The sequence below is a fragment of the Condylura cristata genome, unplaced genomic scaffold, assembly GCF_000260355.1.
Source record: "Condylura cristata isolate star-nosed mole 26May11 unplaced genomic scaffold, ConCri1.0 scaffold00017, whole genome shotgun sequence".
Lineage (NCBI taxonomy): Eukaryota > Metazoa > Chordata > Mammalia > Eulipotyphla > Talpidae > Condylura > Condylura cristata.
In genome coordinates, this window is record NW_004567118.1 from 28036639 (window position 1) to 28056099 (window position 19461).

A 19461-nucleotide genomic window follows, 5' to 3' on the forward strand; every position below is an offset into this window, starting at 1 on the left:
GGGGCTGCCCGGGCTCGCCGCTCTGCTCCAGTGCCGGCGCTCAGGTCCCGACGGCACCCGAATCGCAGGGAGTCTCCGCTGGAGGGGGGCTCGGTGCCCGGCGGGGACTGCAGGTGTGTGGCGTGGCGTCCGGGGCGGTCTTCGAGGGCTCGCGCGGGGGCTCTCGGCAGAACCCGGGCGGGCTGACACCGCCGGGGAGCGGCGGCCGCGGGATGCCTGTGAGACCCTGCTGCCGACCCGCCCTGTGCTTGAGGCTCACTGCTCGGCACGGGGTCCACAAAGCCGTGTCCCCAGTAACCCGGAGACAGAAAGGGCGGGCGCCCCAGTACAGTCGTCTTCCTTATCTAGGTCATTGCTGGCCTCCTCTGTGCGGTCTGCGGGTGGCCCCAGACTCTGAGGATGGCCCCAGCCGCCTTCACCTTCACAGGCAGGTCGTCGGGTAAAGGAGTCCGCTCCTTTCTGCCTGGGAACTCTCAGTGAACCTGGCAACAGGAGCCCTTTGACCAGAGAACCTGGAAGTCCCGTCTTAGCGGGTCCCCTGCTAGGCAACCTGGGCAGCGGCTGCTCTTCCAGCGAACCGCGTGCTGGGCGCTGTCAGGGGACCCGAGCCTGCACCGGGGGTATACCTGCGTGACTGTGTGTGGGCTCCCGCGTGCATGTATTTGCATGTGCACGTAGGCCTGTCCCAGAGATGGTGTCAGTAAGCACGAAGTTCAGGTCACTAGGAGGAAGGAGATTTTTCAGAGGAAAAAAGAAGGCAGCAGGATGTGGTATCAAGAGAGTTAACAAGCCTCTGTACTGAGAGGAGGGGTGGGTTTAGGATGAGGTCTAAAAGTAGGCCGGTTCTGCCTGGAAGGCCCCTTCTGGCTTGTTCTTTGCATCCACCCTCTCTTAGGCCCTGTCTGTTCCCATTCACACCTTCCTTCCTCCCATACGTTCTGCAGGCCCCAGACTTACAGCACAACTTTCCAGGGGTGGCAACAGCAACCTGGACTTTTTTTTTTTAATTTTCTTAAGCTCTTTAAGGGATGATGTTGGAAGCATTGCTTGGGAACTACTTGAGATGTAGAAAGGAGACCTGAGCTCCAGCCAGGTCCAGCTGTGTCACCTGGAATATCTCACCACTCCCCTCTTAGCATGTTTTTCCATCTATCAAATAGGCCCAGATAGCATCTGCACAGGGCCATGGGAAACTTAAGTGAAGGAAGTGTGATGAGGTAACTACACATGGGTGCTGCCCCCTGAGTCTGTGCAGGTAGGCACCAAGGATGTGCCTGCTTCCTCAGCATGCTCACGTGGTATGAACACAAAGAAGACAGTTTGGAATGGTCAGACTCTTTCTGCTTCAGGTACCCTCCCCTGCCTTTTCCAGCATAACTAACCAGGACTATATTTGGGACATCAGGACAGAAAATTTGGTGTCTTTGGGTGCTGGACCTCATTCGGGTTTTAAGAACTATTCCCCGGTGTCCAGCTTAGGTGGGGGATGATTGTGTTCTGGCCCCTGCCACAGTGGGAGTAGGCCATTTCCTCCCTACTCCATGCATCTCTTTTTTGCTATTTACATGAATGATTGAGTGGAAGCCACTAGTGGTACTGGGTGAAAAGTGGATTTGGGCTTAGGAATGGCAAGGAGCTTGACAGCTCTTTATCATCTCTTCTAAGTGGAAGACAGGTCCTGCCCACTGAAATGCACTGGTAGCATTTTTGCCTGGGTAGCCTGGTGTTGCAGGCCCCTAAGGATTATAAGCTGTGTAGAATTGGCCTGCATTCAAAGAGGCTCACCCCCAAGGGTTGTGCTAGCTGGCCCTGTAGGACACCTTTGAACCAGAAGATTTGTTTGGCTCAACAGTAGGTGGAATGAAATCCTGGATCAACTTCTTATGCATGAAGCTTCTGGAGGTACAAGGTATTGACCATCAGCAGCCCAAGAGAGAGATGTGAAATTTTATTTTTGAACCTCTGGTGTAGATGAAGAGGACAGGATGAACCACATGTGACTCCTGCCCAAGGAGAAAATATGACAATGATAGCAAATATATTGCATGTTAGGATAGTCTGCCAATTTGAAGATGTACATATTTTCACATTTAATAATTCTAAAACAAGATGCACATAGCATCTTATTGTTATAACAGACAACAGTGTTTCATTCTTAAGATTTATTTTATTTATTTATGCACACAAGAGGTGGGATGTAGGCTAGAGCTGGGGGGCTGGGAGGGTGCAGAGAGGATTCACTCAAGACAGAGTGGGGAGCGGTACAGGTGGATTGACTGAAATACACTGCTGAAGGGAGCAGCGGGCGGGACGGGGGTGTCTGCTGGGCCATGTGGGTTAGTTTCCTGGCTGGGGATCAAACTTTTGCTGCAGTTACTGCTGATAACTTCATTAAAGCTGAAACTTAACCCTTGTGCCACCAGATAGATCCTGAAGTGTTTCTTTCTTGATGGCATGCAAAATAATGGTGCATCTTACATTTGATGGTAGATTCTGCTAAATGCAATGTATGTTTTACAGATTTGAGGAGATACTTACACACAGAATGTCATTCCCATAAGTGCATTTGCATCCATTCATTTTTCCAGTAGCTCTGTTTTCTAACACCAGCACTTTTCATTGTTTCCAGATCTAAAGGAAACTTTTGTAAAATGTGTTTGCCTTTAGAAGTACAGCATTGTTGCATGTGATTTAATACTTTCTTAAAAATATCAAATAATTCTACCTGTCATTCTCTGTACCTTGGTTCTGCTCAGGAAGCATTTTCCATCCTTTCCTTTTGTCTTTCTTCTTGCTCTTTTCCTCTTCAGCTACAGTTTCATGGTGTTGGATACCAGGCTAAAAACTTCACATCCTTTCATCTTCATAGCCACACTCTCAGGTAGCCACAACCATTGTCCCCATTTCATGCATATGCAGGCTGAGAACTGGGGCCACAGCGTTAAAAGTGCCAGAGCTGGGCTGACTCTGATGCTGGCTTTTGACCAGAGATGACCAAGCCAAGGGGTAGCGTGTGTGTGCCTGTGGGTGTGAAGTATGTATGCTGTAGGCACAACTTTTGGAACTTGAGCTGTGACTTTTCTGGGCCTTTTCTGTTTGCCTCTGAGCTACCAGCTAAGATTTAGAGAGTTAGGGCTATGAATTAAATAAATGACTTCCAGATATGTGAGCTATAGCTGCAGCAAGGTGGCCCCAAGGAAGGTAGAGCTATTGAATGGGAAACAAGGGGAGGCTGCCAACACAGACCAGACAGTGTGTTCTTTTTGAGTCACCAACTGGGGTCCTATGCTTTGGGCTTTAGTGTTTGGCTTCCTGCCTCCAGCCTCCCTCCACCCCCAGTCTGTCTTCGGAGACCCACTGCCACATGCAGTAAGACAACAAATCTGAGCAAACCCTCAGAGCTGCCTTCAGAGATGGCCCAGACCCCTGGCCCAGCTAGTAAGGCCTCCCATCACCCAGTTCAGAGCCTCCATCTTCTGAAGCTTGGGCAGACCTCTGTGCTTTTGCATTTTTTTGCATGTTACTCTTACTATTCCTTCTCCTCACATTGCCCTTCCCTTTCTCTAACAGCCTGGTGGACTGTAAATTCATCCTTGGATGCCCACTCAAACCTCATCGTCTATGAAGTCTTCCCCAAACCCGCTCCTCACTCTACAGCCCTGAGACATCCTGTCCTCATCTGTCTTTTATGTCCTCCTACCAGGCATTGAACATCCTCAGTGGTCTCACCACTGGCTTGATGGCCTGTCTGCCAGGGCCACCTGATGCTCAGTGGCTATTGAGCTGTCACCATGAAATTCCTCAGAATCTTACAGGCAGGAAGTCCGGATACACCTATAGTGGAAATGCCCAAAGGCAGGACTTGGTTGGGGGGGGCAAGGTTAAGGGTGGGGTATGGAGGGAGTGGTGTGCTTTTCATTTTCATGTGCTTCAGAGTCTTGTTGTTGTTGTTGACCTAGGCAAATGGGCTTGTGTGGTTTCCTTGTTGGGGGTGGGTGGTGGGGGCAGGGCTGGAGTATGAGGTCTAAAGGTGGCTTCCAGGTTTCTACCTCCTATGGAGTCAGGGGACCTTGTTTCTGCCTCTTCACCTAGCCTTGTGACTGACCGTGGGTAAGACCTTGCACCTCTCTGGTGTCCATCCCCATCCACATGGACCTGTAGCACTAGAAGCTTCCTGGGATTCCTTCCAAGCCTCCAACATTTCATTCATTGGCTCAGCACTTCTGTATGAAGTATCTTCTGAGTGTCAGGCATATATTGGGCCTCTGAGGATTGTGAGAAAGACAGTAGGCCCACATATTACTTAATTATAGTCATGAGAATTTTGGGATATGTGAGGCTATGTAAAGGAAGTTCAGTATACTCTAGGGGTTAAGGAAAAGCTTCCCTAAAGAAATTAGATTTGAGACTTGAGAGATCAAAATAGAATATCACTAATATTATTAACACCCGATATTTTGCAAATTCATTTTAGGTAGGTATTCCTCGGGTACAACCTGCTAGGTCTTGTTTTCAACAACTTTCTGGGGCCTGGGGCACCCTCTCTTGTGAGAATCAGGTGAGAAAAGCCCTGGCAAGTACCTGGCCCAATGTTTGACATGGACCAGGGGCTCAACTCCCATATTCCATCTCCTCCTTCTCACCCCTCCCCCATACTCCAAGTCCAGCTTCAGCACCCTGGGTCATAGATCCTATTGCAGGGCACCTTCCTTTTCCTGTTCACTGATCATCACCAGAGAACACGTTTCATTGGGGCTGCCTCATTGCATGGGGTCTTCTGCATTTGTACTTTCATGTCAACCCTTTTCTCAGTGAAGGGAGCCCCCATCCACTGTGTGCTAGGTCTTCCTTCTGCTCCTCCAGGGAACATCTGGTCTTACAGTGTTAAGGAACCCTGGTTTTTTAAGTCATCTTAGAAGTTACTTCCTCAGCTCCCACATCTTCTTTCTCATCCTATGTTGTTCTTCCCAGAACCATGAGGTGTCTGCAGATATTTCACTGGGTTTGGGGTCTGAATGGCTTGGTGGTTTCGATTCTTGTCAGACAATTCTTCACACAGCCACATTCCAGAGCTAGTTGAGCAGCCACCTCCTTCTTGCATTTTGTGCACTTAATAGACCACATCTTCCCCTCAGCTGTTAAAGCAGTTCCAAACTCTATCTATAGATAATGGGTTTCTTTGAAAAACTGATAAAGTGATAGATCATCTTGTTTAGTAGCCTGCACCCCCCTCCCTGCGCCCCCAGCACGTGCACATGCATCACAGACACACACATAGTTTCTCCCCCGCTTTCTTTCACAATTTCACATAAGCCTCCAGGATCTCCTTAGACCGCCAAAGGCCACTTAATAACTCCTGTTCTAGAAAACAGGGCTTTGTTTTTGGCTCCCCCTCAGCACAGGAGCTGTTGTCAGAGGCAAACTGGGGGTGATGATGATAATAGAAACCTAGATCATAGATAATAGATAATAGAGATAGAAACACAGAAGAGGCCCCTGGTGATTCACTGGTGAGCTATTTGGGGCAACTTTGTGCTGTGAGTGAGCCCCTGACTGTTCAGCAAGCCTGTGCAGTGCATAAACTTTTTGGATTTCTCAGTGAGTCTTGAATTTAGCCTATTTCCAAGGTGATTCTAGAGTGTCATTTTGCTGGTGGAGTCCTTACAGAAAGTTCTCTGCTTCACCTTGCACCTGGAGAACTAGATTTAAGGCCGGGGTGAGAGTCAGGATAATCATGTAGGGCTATTCATATGATCACATGAATAGAGACAGTCGAGGAAACAGAGGCTGTTGGGGTTTTTCAGCCGCAGGTATTCACAGTTTCCCGCCTTCCCAGGGCTGGCATGAGTCTGTGTCTTTAATGTGGTCACAGTTCTTTACAGCCCTGTGCCTTGAAGTCAAGGGCATGTGTGGAGACATTTTTCTTCCATTCCTCATTTCTAGGGTTATTTGAAAGGGTGAATAGAAGTTAAGTTTGTCAAGTACATCTTTAAGAATCTCCCTGGAGAAGGAGGAAAAATAATAATGAACGACTATATACCAGAGACATTTTACGGGGGTGGAGTGCACGGGACTATGGCGCTGGCACACGGTGATTTGGTGATGGGGTACCCACAGGGAGTTCAACTGAGATGGAAAAAGGCACAAAATGATGTAAAAATAAACTATTATATATGTGTAAAAAAGAATCTACTGGGAGATTGTTCTGTTGTTCGACCTTGAGAGAGACCTGTGAGGCCCTTTCTGTCATTAACTTCTTCAATCTCTCCTTGTACTTCTAGAATAAAGTATACTTGGTCACAGTGTTTCATTCTTTTAGTACAATCAGGTGTGACTTGCTGTATCCCTTTAAGCTCTTTGCATCTATGGTCATAAGTAAGATCTGCCTCTATTTTCCTTCGATGTGCTGGCTTTGCAATGATTTTGAAAGCATATCATCTTATCCTGGGGCAGGGCATAGAACAAGGAATGATCTGTTCCTGGAAAGCTGGGAGAATGGCTCCGGTCTTTGCATCTGCTGCCGGGGGTTCCCCCCAAGACTTCCTCACCTCTTCTCTCTTCCTCATCTGCACATTCACACACTTGTCACCTTAGAGCTCCCAGTTGGCAAGCACGTGAGTTTTGGTTGTTAGCATCCAACTGTCAGCCTCTGTTTCCCCTAAGTCACTACTTTATGTGCCTGTCAGCTACCAGTCAGGCCCCTTTCCACACTGAGCTGGTTAGATCCTTTCAGTGTGCAGTCCAACTATAGGTGCTACATTTAGGGTAGCTGATAAACCACTTTTTCCCCAGAGAGCTAGCCAAGATGGTGATGACGTCTTGCAGGGTTAAGAAACCCTGATTTTCTGTGTCCTTTAAGAAGTCATCTTTTAAGCCCCGATTCCTTCTTTCCCATCCCCAAACCATGAGGTCTCTGCAAACGTCTCACTGTGTTTGGGGTATGAGCATTTGTGCAGTGAAGATGTTTTCCTCTGAGAAGATGCAAACAAAAAGTGGTATCTATCTTTAGATGCTTGCAGGGTAGCCACCTTTAGAAAAGAGGAAGGCTTGCACCTCCAGGATGGGGCACGTCTTCCAGAACGGAAAAGGGACAGTGAAGGGCACCATAAGGAGACAGACTTCGGCTTGCTACAGGGAAGATCTTGGAGAAATTGGAGCACATCAACAGTGGAATTGTGGTAGTGAGTTCCCCATCAGAGGAAGTATTCAAGGGAAAAAATACATGTCAGATGTAGACTGTAGCCATGAGAATGGAGATTGAGATGGCTCCATTTGTGAACCTCTCCTCTAAGTGGTTGTGTCTGGGTGATTGTATAAAGATTAGTTGTTCTGAGAACATAATTTGAACTTAAGGTGTTCGGTGGTCTTGAATAAACAGATCCCAAAGCTGGGATGTTCCCTCCCATAAACCCCACAGATCCCACAGTCCTGCTTCACAGTCTGTTCCTGCAGACCAGGGGCACTTGGTGATGACAAAACCGCAGCCATCCATGGCAAGAGACCCTGGAGCCTCACCTGTATCCTGCGCTGGAGCCCATGGGCTTGGGTATGGGGTTGTGGGTAGAGATGCTCTTATTCTTGGCTCCTTCTGACACCTGCTGACATAAACAAATTGAGACCCACTTCAGAATCAGTTTCCTGTGTGGCAATTCCAGGTAAACTCTCAGGGCCAAATGATCCCACCTCCAGGTGGAGCTGGGACTCAATGGCCTTTTGTTCTTGGGGTTTTCGAGCCAGTGTGTCATAGGCTTTTGTACTTTGCATTCACTTTTGTACTGACATCTTTTGAGAGTTTCATTTTGAGACAAATAAAAGCTCAGTTTTCTTTGGCCTTCTTCAGAGAACAGAGGGGCGGCGGTGAGGTGTTCAGACTATGGGGTGGGAATAGGAGATGTGATGTCTAACCCTAACTATTCCCTGCTGTCCTCCTGTCTCTCTGAGCCGTTCCTTCCTGGGTTAAATGACTCCATTATTCTGACATCCTATGAAGTTTCGAAGTATAGGAGCTGTTCTGAGAAGCTGAGCAGAGAGGGGACCTGCTCCTACCCTCATGGCACCCAACTCACAGAGTGACAGCAGATTCTGCTTCTTTCCACAGTGGTACCTTGCCCGCCTATCCCCAGGCTCTTCTATCAGATGGCTTCCTTTGAGGTCCTTGGTGGCTTCATCCTGGCAAATTCCAACAGCCTCTTCCTACTCTATATTTCTTTTGGAACTTTCTATGGTCTTTGATGCCCAACACGCTCACCTGGAGCGTGAACCTCCCTCCGTTCCTGAGCAAGCTCCTCTCCCTCACGCAGACTCTTGATTCCAAGTTTGCAGTGGGTTATTTTGGAACCCAGCTCTTCATCCACCAAACAGGCTTCCTCTGTGGACTTCCCCTTTTTTGCCTCTGGTGAAATAGACTCCTGGTCTTGAAACATTGGAGTCATCACCGAGACTCCCTCCATCTTCCTGTTCTCCACTACTCAGCCGGTTTTGATGGCGCTTCCTTTCCACTGGGTTCTTGCTTCTCTCACTTCCTCATTGTTCTCTCTACCACCCATCTCAGCTCTGTGACCATGCGCCTGCTCGTGCACCTTCCAGGCCACAGTCCCTTGCTTGCTTCGCAAGAAGATTCTTCTTATGGAGACTTCTTTGTCACCATGTTCAGAAGTCTCTGCTGTCACTCTAGCAGGGGCAAAGTCCGAAGTCCTTTGTCTTTTCTCTATGAATCCTCATCCTCTGCCTGATTGAGTTCCCCCCAAACCTAATGTGTGTTCCTGTCTCTCTCATCCCCCTCCTGAGGGGGGGAGCCCCCCCCCACTGTTCTGTTCAGCACTGACTCCCCAGCACCTGGTAGACACAGCATTTGGTGATGTTTGTTAGTGTTTACCTGATTGAGTGGACAACATGGTGAGGACCTGGGCCTTATACTTCTATGGCTGATAAACTGATGGACTGGGCTAACTGTCTCTGAAATCTTTGTGGGGTTCAGTCTCCCAGGAACTGTAACCTGGGAAATTCATCTCACTGGCTTGGGGGTATCTGTCTTTGGCTTCTAGTAAGGAGGTTTCAGACCTCTAGGTTGCTGCAGGACCCAGGAACTGCTGACAAACTGCCTCAGCTGAGACCCTGCTTCTAGGGAATCATCTTCCCACCCTTCAGGCTAGTCATAGTTAAGACAAGCTGTTCATTAAGTCTGAAAGCAGGGGAAGCCCTGGGGAACCACCCCCAGACTAGCCACCCCCAGAGCCTGGGGAAGTATATGCTTGCAACATTGTGTTTACAAGTCAGAGGGGCTTCCTGCTCCTCCTACCCTTGCTGTGAGGCAACCAGGAGATGTGTTTTCAGGGGGAGTGGGGCAAGGAAATGCTCTGAGGATTTCCCAGAATTCTTCGGGCATCCCCAGGGGGCATCAGGCCTTTCTGACTCCGGAAGAGATTAGGGAGATGTAGAAGTCAGTTTTTAAATGGAGAGAAAATAAAGTGTTGGTACTAGTAATTATAATTTGCATATTGTCTTTCACAGCTTATACATTTTTCACTAACATGATCCTATTAATTGAAGGTGACCCTTTAAAGCACAAAGAAATTGTTTTCTGTTTCTCTTAAGCAGGGTACATGGGTCAGGGAAAAGTTCTTTTTTCTTTTACTTTTCTTGAAGAGGAGTTAAGCTTTGTAGATAAAGGAGGCTTTCTGGGGGAAGGAAAGAGCAGTGGAAAGGACACCCAAGAAAGGAAACTATCCTGATTTTGAGTTCATCCAAGATGGGGAGTGATACCTGTCTCCATGTACACCTGTGAACTGAGCCAAGAAGGCTGAGACTGGCTACCTGCCTCTTCAAAGAGCCACAACCACCCTGAAGCACCCACCCACTAGCCTGGAATTACTGCTATGGCACCCAAAAGAACATAACTTATGTCCAGGGTCCCTGGCTGTCTCTGGGCCCCCATATGAGCATCTGCAAAGATCTGGGAAAGTACCCCAGCCCCCAGCAAATGGCCAGCCCATGGTGGGTGATCCGAAAATGAGTCTGACCTTCACCACTTGACTTCCAATGACCTGAGGTAGTTTTCTTGTGACTTCTTTCTCTGAACCCATGAGAGAGAGGAGGCAGAACATGAGCTGCCCAGCTGTAGAATAGGGTCCCAAAGGATTTCTGTGACATCACATTAGTCTGTAAGCCACAGCATCGTGATAGTGATTTTGTAAGATTTGATATTAAGTGCAAGGGGAGAAAAACATCAGGCATGAGGTATAATTCTTTGAAATAAAATAACTGATAATCTAAACCTCCTACTTGAGAGAACTTCGCCTGAGAGGCGGTATTGAAAAAGGAGGTAAGATGTCCAGTCAAACAAGAACTAGTCTTGTGTGGCATCAAGAAAACACATTTCTGAACTAGTGAGGCTAAGCTCATGTGCACTGTTTGGGGTCAGGAGAGGAGGGTATTCCAGAAGGCACAGCAAGAAAAACAATGTGGTGGGGACTTGTGGGAACTGAGAGAAGCAAGCCTTCAACAAGCCATGTATTGGATGTCATAGATGATGAGGGTAGTGGAATTTCCACCAGCTTTCCATTTCCCTTATTCTCCCATCCCTGACCCAAGGTCAGGTGCTAGCACAGTTCAACATTCTTCTGACAGGGCTGTAACTGGCTGAGAATGCTCCTTCGTGGGCCATGGTTCACCTCTACTGGGTCCCAGCCAGCTCCCCGTATGTGGTACTAGCTTGGGGCCATGGCTCAATCCCACCTTAGGTTCAGAGCTTAGTCTCTTTCAGAGGGTCCTGTTTCTCCTCCTCCCCTACTCATCCAGCATTTTTGAAGGTAAGGAGATTACTTCCCATTGACTGTGTTGTTCTTGAGACCTGCACAGTAGATGGAGTTGGCAGTACTATTTTTACTTTTTTATAAAGACTTAATTTTTAATTTTTAGAGGAATTTTAGGCTTACAACAAAATGAAGAGGCATTAATTTCTTATATATTTCCTGCCCTAATAACATGTGATAGCCTCCCCCATTAACCTCATTTACCAGAGTAGCCTTTTTTTTTTTTTTTAACCAGTAATGAACATGTACTAACGCATTGTAATCAACCAAAATCTGTAACTTACTTTGGGGTTCATCCTGATTGTATGGGTTTGAACAAATATATAATGCCTCATATTTGCTATTATCATACTATACAGTAGTTTCACTGCCATAAATATCCTCTACCTTTTCATCAAAGAATCAGTAAGATTTCTATAGTCTCCTTAGTGTTTCCTTGGCAACACTGTTTTTTCACTAAGCTCTTTGATCTTGTTTAAGAAGGAAAAGTTTAGTAATGCCTAACTTTTAGCCCAAGACACCTTTTGATAGCCAGTAAGTGATATTCCCCAATTCATGGACCAAAACAGTACCCTTTCAACTTGAATTGCTTTAGGACTAGCTGGCCAAACCATTTTTCTCTAAAGAATATCCGACCTTTAAATAACTCAATCCTTGCTGTTGTTGCCCCAGAGTGAGATACACAGAGATATCATGTGGTGAATGCACACTCCTTCTGACTTCAGCTTTTGAGAGATGTCCCCTTACTAGGGAGTTTTGGGTATACCACATGGTCTCTATTTAAGGTCAGGTCATAAAACACACTCCACAAATTTGGGGGAAATCCCCACCAGTTGTATCTAAATGACGCATTAACAGACACATAAAAGTTCTTATGCTTCTTAGATAACTAGTGTTGACTAAAATACTGGGATTCTCTGTTTTAGAGAAGAGATCCAACATAGTGACTTCAGCAAGAAGGAAGCTTATTTCTCTGTCATGTACAGGTCTAAGAATAAGTGAATCAGACTTGACATGGCGGTACTACACTCCTTCTATCTATGTTGGTCTGTATTCTTCAACATGTGTCTTTATTTTCATGGCCCCTAATGGCTACTCTAACAATTGCCATCTCATCTGCACACCAGCTTAGAAGAGGTTGAAAGAGGCATTCCTCTTCCATTTAAAACAGCATTTAGAAATTACAATCATTAATGCAGACTGGTATTACATTGGCCAGAATATGGTCATTGTGTCATATTTAGGTGCAAGAGAATCTGGAAAATGTAATTTAAGTTTTCTAAAAATTTAACTTTTCTAAAAAACTATAGAGGAAGGGAGAATGGATATGGAAGGACAACATTTGAATTTTACCACCTTGAGTTTTTTCTGAATGTTCAGTCATATATGTACATATTCTTCATTCCTTCCCTTGTACAGTAAGCATGACTTCCAAGCCTTATCAAAAACTTTTATTAAAAAAGGAAAGGCAACGCAATTAAATGTCTGTATACAGATGAAAGAGTAAACAAAGTATGATTATTTAGCCTTTATAAGAAAGGAAATCCTGCTACAGGCTACAAATGCTAAGTAAAATAAATCGGACACAAAAGGACAAATCCATGAGATCCCTAGAAGAGTCAGACTCATAGAGCTAGAGAGTAGAATGGTGGTTACTAAGGACCTGGGGAAAAGGGGAATTGGGAATTGGTGTTTGATGGATGTGCAATGTCAGTTGTGAAGCTGAAAAATTCCTGCAGGCAAATGGTGGGGATTATTGCATACCAAAGTGAATGTGAATATATTTAATGATACCTGAAGTGGTGAATTTTAACACACATTTAACTAGTATATGCTCAAGGACCAGAAGTAGTGTTCTCTAACATTTTAGGGGAGATACCCCGATAGTATCCTTCCAGTGAAGTTAATCTAGGCTGACTCCATCCATCAGCATAGTTATTCAGCTTATGTTGGCCTGCACATTGTGTTGAGACCATAGAAGAATTTTCTTAAATTCTGTTTTAAATGCTGTTTTGGTGGTATTTTTTTGTACCACCTGTGAGTGAATCTATTCTAACCATTAGTGGTCCTGGGCCATTTCCCGAGTATTCATGAACTGTTTCTTCATGATGTATAGAAAGTACTGCCAGGTGACCCATGTGCTCAGACACTGGAGTATCCAAGAGTCTACTTTTCTAATGTCTTTTCAAACTTGGATAGCTTTTCTAGAGTCCTTCTCTTTCCTTCTCTCTTTTTTTCTGTTCATCTTTCATATTCTCTGATTCTTCAAAAGGTTATCAGCAGTTCCCTTTCACAACCTTGAGTTTCTTTATGACTGAGATGAATTTATCCTCATGTTCAATCCTCAACTCATTTGAAGCAACAAGCTCCAGATTGACTTCAGAGATGGGCCTCTGACTCGTCTTCCCCACCAGTCTGTCCCTCCCTTCCTCTCACTGGTGTGATCTTAGCACAAGACTGATATGTCATCCACTTTGGCAGTGGCTCCACGTGGCCGTCCAATAAACCTTTAAGCAGTTAGCTTGGCAAATAAGGTCATTTACCCTCTTTCACCCCAGTCCAGGCAACTTCATCTTCCAGACTCTTTACTCTTCAGTGGCTCTTCCCTAAAGGAACTATGTTGTTCCATGCCTCTTGCTCTGTCATGTCCCCATCATGTTGTCTAAATTCCCAGGGCAGCTTCTCTGTCTTGAAGACTTATCTCAGGAGTTACTTGCCTCAGGAGAGGATTGGTTAACTGACCTTTTCTCTCCTCCTAGTTTTGACTGCCTCTGTTCCATATTCACCCCCGCTTGGCCATCTAACCCATCAGGTAGGGTCTAGTTTGAAGGTTATTTTGAATGGTGCTGCTGTGAGTGTTCAGGTACATGTCCTTTGGGTACACACCTGGAAGTGGACTTGCTGTGTCATGGTACCTGTAGGGTTGCACATTCACAGGTACTGCTAAACAGTTTTCCACTTAGAAGGTGGTTATATCTGTTTACATCCCCCTCTGCCATTATGAGGGGCTCAAGTTGTTTCACTTGTTTTCTAACAAGTGTTTTCTAGCTTTTTGTTCTAGCCATTCTAGTACTCGTGACATTGAATTGTGGTTTTAATTTGCACGCACCTATGACTAACGAACTTGAGCACCTTGTGTTTATTGGCCGTTTGGAGATCCCCTTTCGTAAAGGGAATATTCACATCTTTTGCTCATGTTTCTATTGGGTTGTCTGTCTTATTCATATTTTTGTCTGTTGCTGCTCTACCCCATTGCATATGACTGCTCAGAGGCTCGTCTCTCCTTCTGACCATGAACTTCTGGGGATACCTGCGCCCCAGTGCCTAGCAAATTCTTCAGATGGTGGGCACTGAATGCACACTTGCTGTTGACTAAGTAAACCACCTATGATTCATACTTACCAGGAGGACAATAATTCTTCTTGATAAAAAGAGATGGTGAAAATAGCAGTAGTTCTGTTCTCTCGGGCGTCTGTAACCTGTTTCATTTGACCTGAGAGGTCAAACTAATCTTTTCAGGATTAGGTTCTGAAAGTAACTTAACAGGCCTTTATTAATGTCATCAGCATTTTCTCAAACATGCTCTGATGACCTGTTCACTCTCACTCTTTTGTGTCCGTTGTTGAATGGGGACCCCCTTCTATTTTTCACATATGCTCCAGGAAATCTCACTGACCCCTTGATGTTGTTCCCTCTTTCCTCTTTCTTGAAATTACACAAATGTGCCTTCTGATGTTAATTTCCAGAATTCTCCTTCTCTGTTAAACCATCCCTTCTAATTCCTGGCCTCTTAAAATCTGCTTCCTCAAAGTTGATGATGTGTATCTATGTTTAACATTTTCTTCATGATCAGTTCAAACTTTGAGGTCATTTTGCACTCACCCCTATTTTACATTCCTTGTCAGAATTAAAAGTACAAAATATTAGTTTTCCTCATTGCTTCTTTGAAACCTGTAAGAGACGGGATGATCATAGAAATAGTGTTTCTCAGATAGCATGGTTTTCACTCACTGAGACATCTAGCTGCTGTCTGGACAAAGTGCACTGCCGTCCCTAGGCCTGTGATTAATGTGAGGAAAACAGCATTGATAGTTCAGTGAAGTGAGGTGTGTGTGATCTCATATGCTTCCAGTCTCCATTTATCTTACTTAAAACCTATTTTTTGTTTACCTATTCATTCACTATTCACTTTTTCCTTAGAAGATATATGCCACTGATTCTTCAAGCCCTCTTGCAGTTCACATTTTAATGGAATTGGAAGAGAGAGCTAGACAAATAAATACATGTAAATAATATGTAGTGTGTCCGTTGTTTATAAGAAAGGTGAAAAGAAATAAAGCAGGATGTGCTGGAGCTAGAGTTCACAGAAGGCTTAATTGAAAACATGACATAAAACCTGGATAGAGGTGATAGAGTGAGCCAGGCAGACGTGGAAGAAGAGCACTCCAGGAAGAGAGAACAGCAAATGCAGGAGTGTGCCTGGTATGATCATTTCAGCTCTTAGAATTTGGCAGCTTTCATGCTGCCATTAGCAAAGTTAAGTATCTGAAGTGAAGAATAGTTTAGTCACTTTGTATCTACCACAATATCTGGTAAAGAATCTTGTGGTCATATTCACTGGATCAGGAGATTTTTATTTGAGTAAGTGAACTTAGGTTGGATGACCTGTAAGGCCCCTTTCACTCTTAATTGCTGTGATTATCTTAACGGCCTGGAGGATGACATCCATCTCTGATTAAATTTATTTCTAACTGTTCCACTGGGCTATTCTGAACACGTGGTCCAGTGATTTCTAGTCCCTGCCAGCATATAGGGTCTATACCACATATGCATGATCTACATATTATTGCTATGTAACAAACAACCCAAAGTATAGTTGTAGAAGACCATAACCATTTTGGTATGCTCATAGATTTAGAGGGTTAGGATTTGGGGCAGGTCACAATGTGCTGGTCAATGATGTCTTGGCCTCAACTAGAAAGGCTTGAGCTACTGGCGACTGGAGCTGAAGTGCTTAAAGGGGCTTCTGTACTTGACCTGGGCTTCTTCACACTATGGCAACCTCCAGGTGCACAGCTAGGTTTCTTATGCGACAACTTAGAGCTCCGAGTGCAAGTATGCTAGTACATGAGACAGTCGCCACATAGTCTTACTGATCTTGGGAAACCACACAGAGTTACCTCCATTGTCTAGCAGTTGAAGCAGTCACAAACCCACTGAGGTGTAAGGGGAGGGGAGCTAGTTTCACCACTAATGAAGGAGTGGCAAAGCTGCCTTGCAGAAGAGGCTGTCTTTGTCCAATACAGTCTTATGAGACTTTCGTTTTTCTCCCCATGGAAGGATTCTCATTTTGTGTTGTCACTAGGCTTTGGTGCATTTCCAGATGTCTGTAGCCCATCCCCAGGATAGGGAGTTTGGGGCCAGTGGTCTCCCTCCTCCCACTACTAACTCCCTCTGTGGGCATCTCCTCAGCGTGGTGGATAGCCAGGTCCAGAGCAAGTGTTCTACAGGAGCATGTTTCCTGGGGCACTGTCATGAGTACTATTCATTTGTATGTGTGATAATGGTACCATCAGGCTAAAAGTGTTCTCATATTTGAAGGATGCTCAATGAAGTGTTAGGTAGAACTGTATAAACTTGATGATGTTTGTTATGTTTATTATGGTTCAACCTAATACGTAGGAGTAGTTTGTCATGATGTCCACACCCTACAAATAACACTCACATGGTTTAGAAAAAGTGTGTGTGTGTGTGTGTGTGCATGGTACATGTAATAAAGATTGGATCTGCCCACTTAGACAGCAACAAATAGAAATAAAGCCAAAGGCAAATGGAAGCTGAGGCATTCCTGTCTGCCTTCCTTCCATCCAGGACTCCCAGCCATAACCTGCTGGGGTGGGTTTGCTGGCAGGGCCCAGTGGGACCTCTGCAGGCTGGGTCTCTGCAGGCCTCAGTGACTCCCAGCCTCAGTGGATGAGGTGAGCTTGTCCGTTGTTATGCAGAAGACCCCCAAGTCCCCAGCCTGGAAGGGCCAGCAGGGAAGGTGGTGCCTTTGCTGAGTACCCAGGCCATCGGGATGTAGGTGAGAACTTGGGCAGAGAAAGGCTGAGGAGGTTCTGGTTATGGGTGGGGGAGAAAAGAGGCACAGGGTGGGGGGCAGCTGGGGATTACTGGAGGTGATCAGGTGGCCATTTCCTGGGGAGGCCATGACAGGAACAGGTGCAGAGATGAGAAAGGGCAGGATCTGAAGCTGAAGACATGGACCTTCAGGCTCCATTCCCAGATCTGTGTAACCTTCATGGGCTTTTGAAACAGCCCCTGTCCTCTGCCACAAGAGGGAAAGAATCTTAATTAAGTTGGGGCAGGGGAGGGATGGTGGCAGGGGTCTACTTGTGATGTCACAGATTGCCTTGCCTTTCTTGAGCAGCGTGCCCCCAGCATTTCAGGAACCAGGTCCAATTGGACTTCCCCAGACCCAGAACCCCCCCACACTCTCCTACCTGGAAATTCTCAGGGAATTCGGAGGCAGAGCAGGCGTGCGGAAGCTCATCCCTGTAATAGGCTGTTATGTCTGGGTACCTTTCTGCTTTCCATTTTACGGACTGTGTAGAGGGCACAGGGCGCAGGCCATGCAAAAATGGCTCCGCAGACAGCATCTTCAGATGCACACCTTGGGGCACCCTGCCACATCCTGTGCCAGCCTTTCTGTGCTCTCGAAGCACAAGCCAGATGTGCAAATTCTGCGGCTGTGCCCAAGGTTAAGTGCAGCATAGCTTGCTTTTCTTGGAAATCATTGGTAATTTTTTAGAAAAACAGGAAACATTGGGGCTGCTGGGGTACATTTTGGCTTCTTTTGTTTTTGTTTTTGAACTCCTTTCATCTGTTTCAAACTCGGGATGTTTTAAGAGTATTTCTACTCAACCCTCCCCTTTAGTCTCTTCCCTATCATTCCTCCCCCTCCTGGAAGTCATCTCTTTTCTCTCTCCAGCTTGCTCTTTGCTGTCTTCTCCCAACCCCCTCCACCTTCAATCACTGTTGTGGGGAGGAGCCAGGTCTTGGGAACCAGGGGAGCAGGTGTCATATCTTGGTGGTGTATGTAACTTCCAGCATGCTCTTCTGTGAATCTGGCTTCCCCACACCTGTCCACCCTCTCTCTAACCGCCCCCCCTCCCCACCCCCATCATAGTGGTTAGACAGGAAGCAAAATGGGTGCTGGCATATGGGGACCTACTGCAGCTGGGACAGCTGTTCCGTTGCTGACAATTGGTGGTGCTGTTCAGGGACCCTGAAACCAAGAGAGGATGGGGCTCTCCAAGGGCTTTAGATGGGCACTTTGATTAAAGAGAGGAATGGGAATGGCGTCCAGGCCTGGGCTCTTACCTGCCCTGGGTGTGACAGGAGGGGTCTGCTGTGCCATGTGGGTCAGCTCCCTGGCTAGGGATCATACTCAGGCTGTAGCAGTGATAGTGCTGAGACTTAATCCCTAGGCCACCAGGGAGGCCCTGTCCTGGGCTCTTATTGTCAGTTAAGAATGACCTCTGAATACGTCTGATGGCTTTGGGTATACTCAGACCTTCTTAGTGTCTGTTTCCCACCCCGTAATGTGCCACTATGGAGAGACCCATCTCCCACCTTATGGATGGATGAAGAAACTGAGGCCCAAAGAGATTATATAGCTTAGCCCTGTGTAGTCCTCTCTCTAAGCAGGCCCCATGAGCCCAGAAGGCCAGTGGTTCTTAGCACAGGGAGCTGCCTTGTCTCAGGGGCAACCCTCTACGGGGTTTTGCCCTGGGTTTTATTCAGCATCTCTGCACCACATCTGCAGCTGGGACCTCCCCCGTCCCAGGGAACTGGGCTTAGGGGCTCCCCTTCTGAAATCACTCAAGGCTGATATGAAAGATTAGAAACTCCCAAGCCTCCTTGGGGGTGTTGTTCTAAAAAACATTAAAATGTCCAGAGATGGATAGGGCATGAAAGACTGGATGGGGAACCAGGATGAGAAACTGAAACACTATTTAGGGAGCTTCCCAGAAATGAGTGGATTTGAGGAGTTCTGGATTAGGGAAGAAGAGTGGGCAGGGAGGTGATTCCTTACACTTGGCCTTGCCAGAGAACATCAAGAGGCAATGTCAGAGTCAGGGAGCCCACATTCCCTTTACTCAGGGTGACACAGCTTCTGAGGAGCAGATTCTCGCCCAGGCATCTGCGGCGTCTTTATTTTCACTCACCTGTAATTAGTGTTTCCTTCCATTATGAACATAGGCAGCAGCCTATAACCTGTGGGGAGTACCTGCAACTTGGCACCAATAGAAATCCAGATTTTCTCATGTCAGTTTATGAAATATCTCCCGTCAATCTGGGAAAAGGAGGGGAACTTCTTCAATTAGATAAAGAATATCTTCAAGAATACTTAATGGTGAGAAACTAGATGCTTTTCCCCTAATGTCAGGAACAAGGTAAGGATGTGGCCTCTCATTCCTTCTTTTCAACATTGTACTAGAAGTCATAGCCTGCAAACAAGAAAAGGAATACAGATTGGGAAGGAAGAAATAAAACTCTTGTATGTGGGTGACATTAGTGTAAATATAGGAAATCCCAAAGAATTGATAGAAAAAGATTTCTGGAACTGATAAGTGATTATAGGAAGGTT

General features: G+C 46.1%; 1 protein-coding gene across 1 annotated transcript in view; it reads left to right on the forward strand.

The window, feature by feature from the left end:
* The first annotated feature begins 73 nt into the window (after positions 1-73).
* Positions 74-19461, forward strand: part of PIK3R5 (phosphoinositide-3-kinase, regulatory subunit 5) — a 54481-nt gene continuing 35093 nt past the window's right edge. The window contains exon 1 of the mRNA XM_004684598.2: positions 74-113. The gene's annotated coding sequence lies outside the window, so the exon portion shown is untranslated. The remainder of the gene's footprint in view (positions 114-19461) is intronic.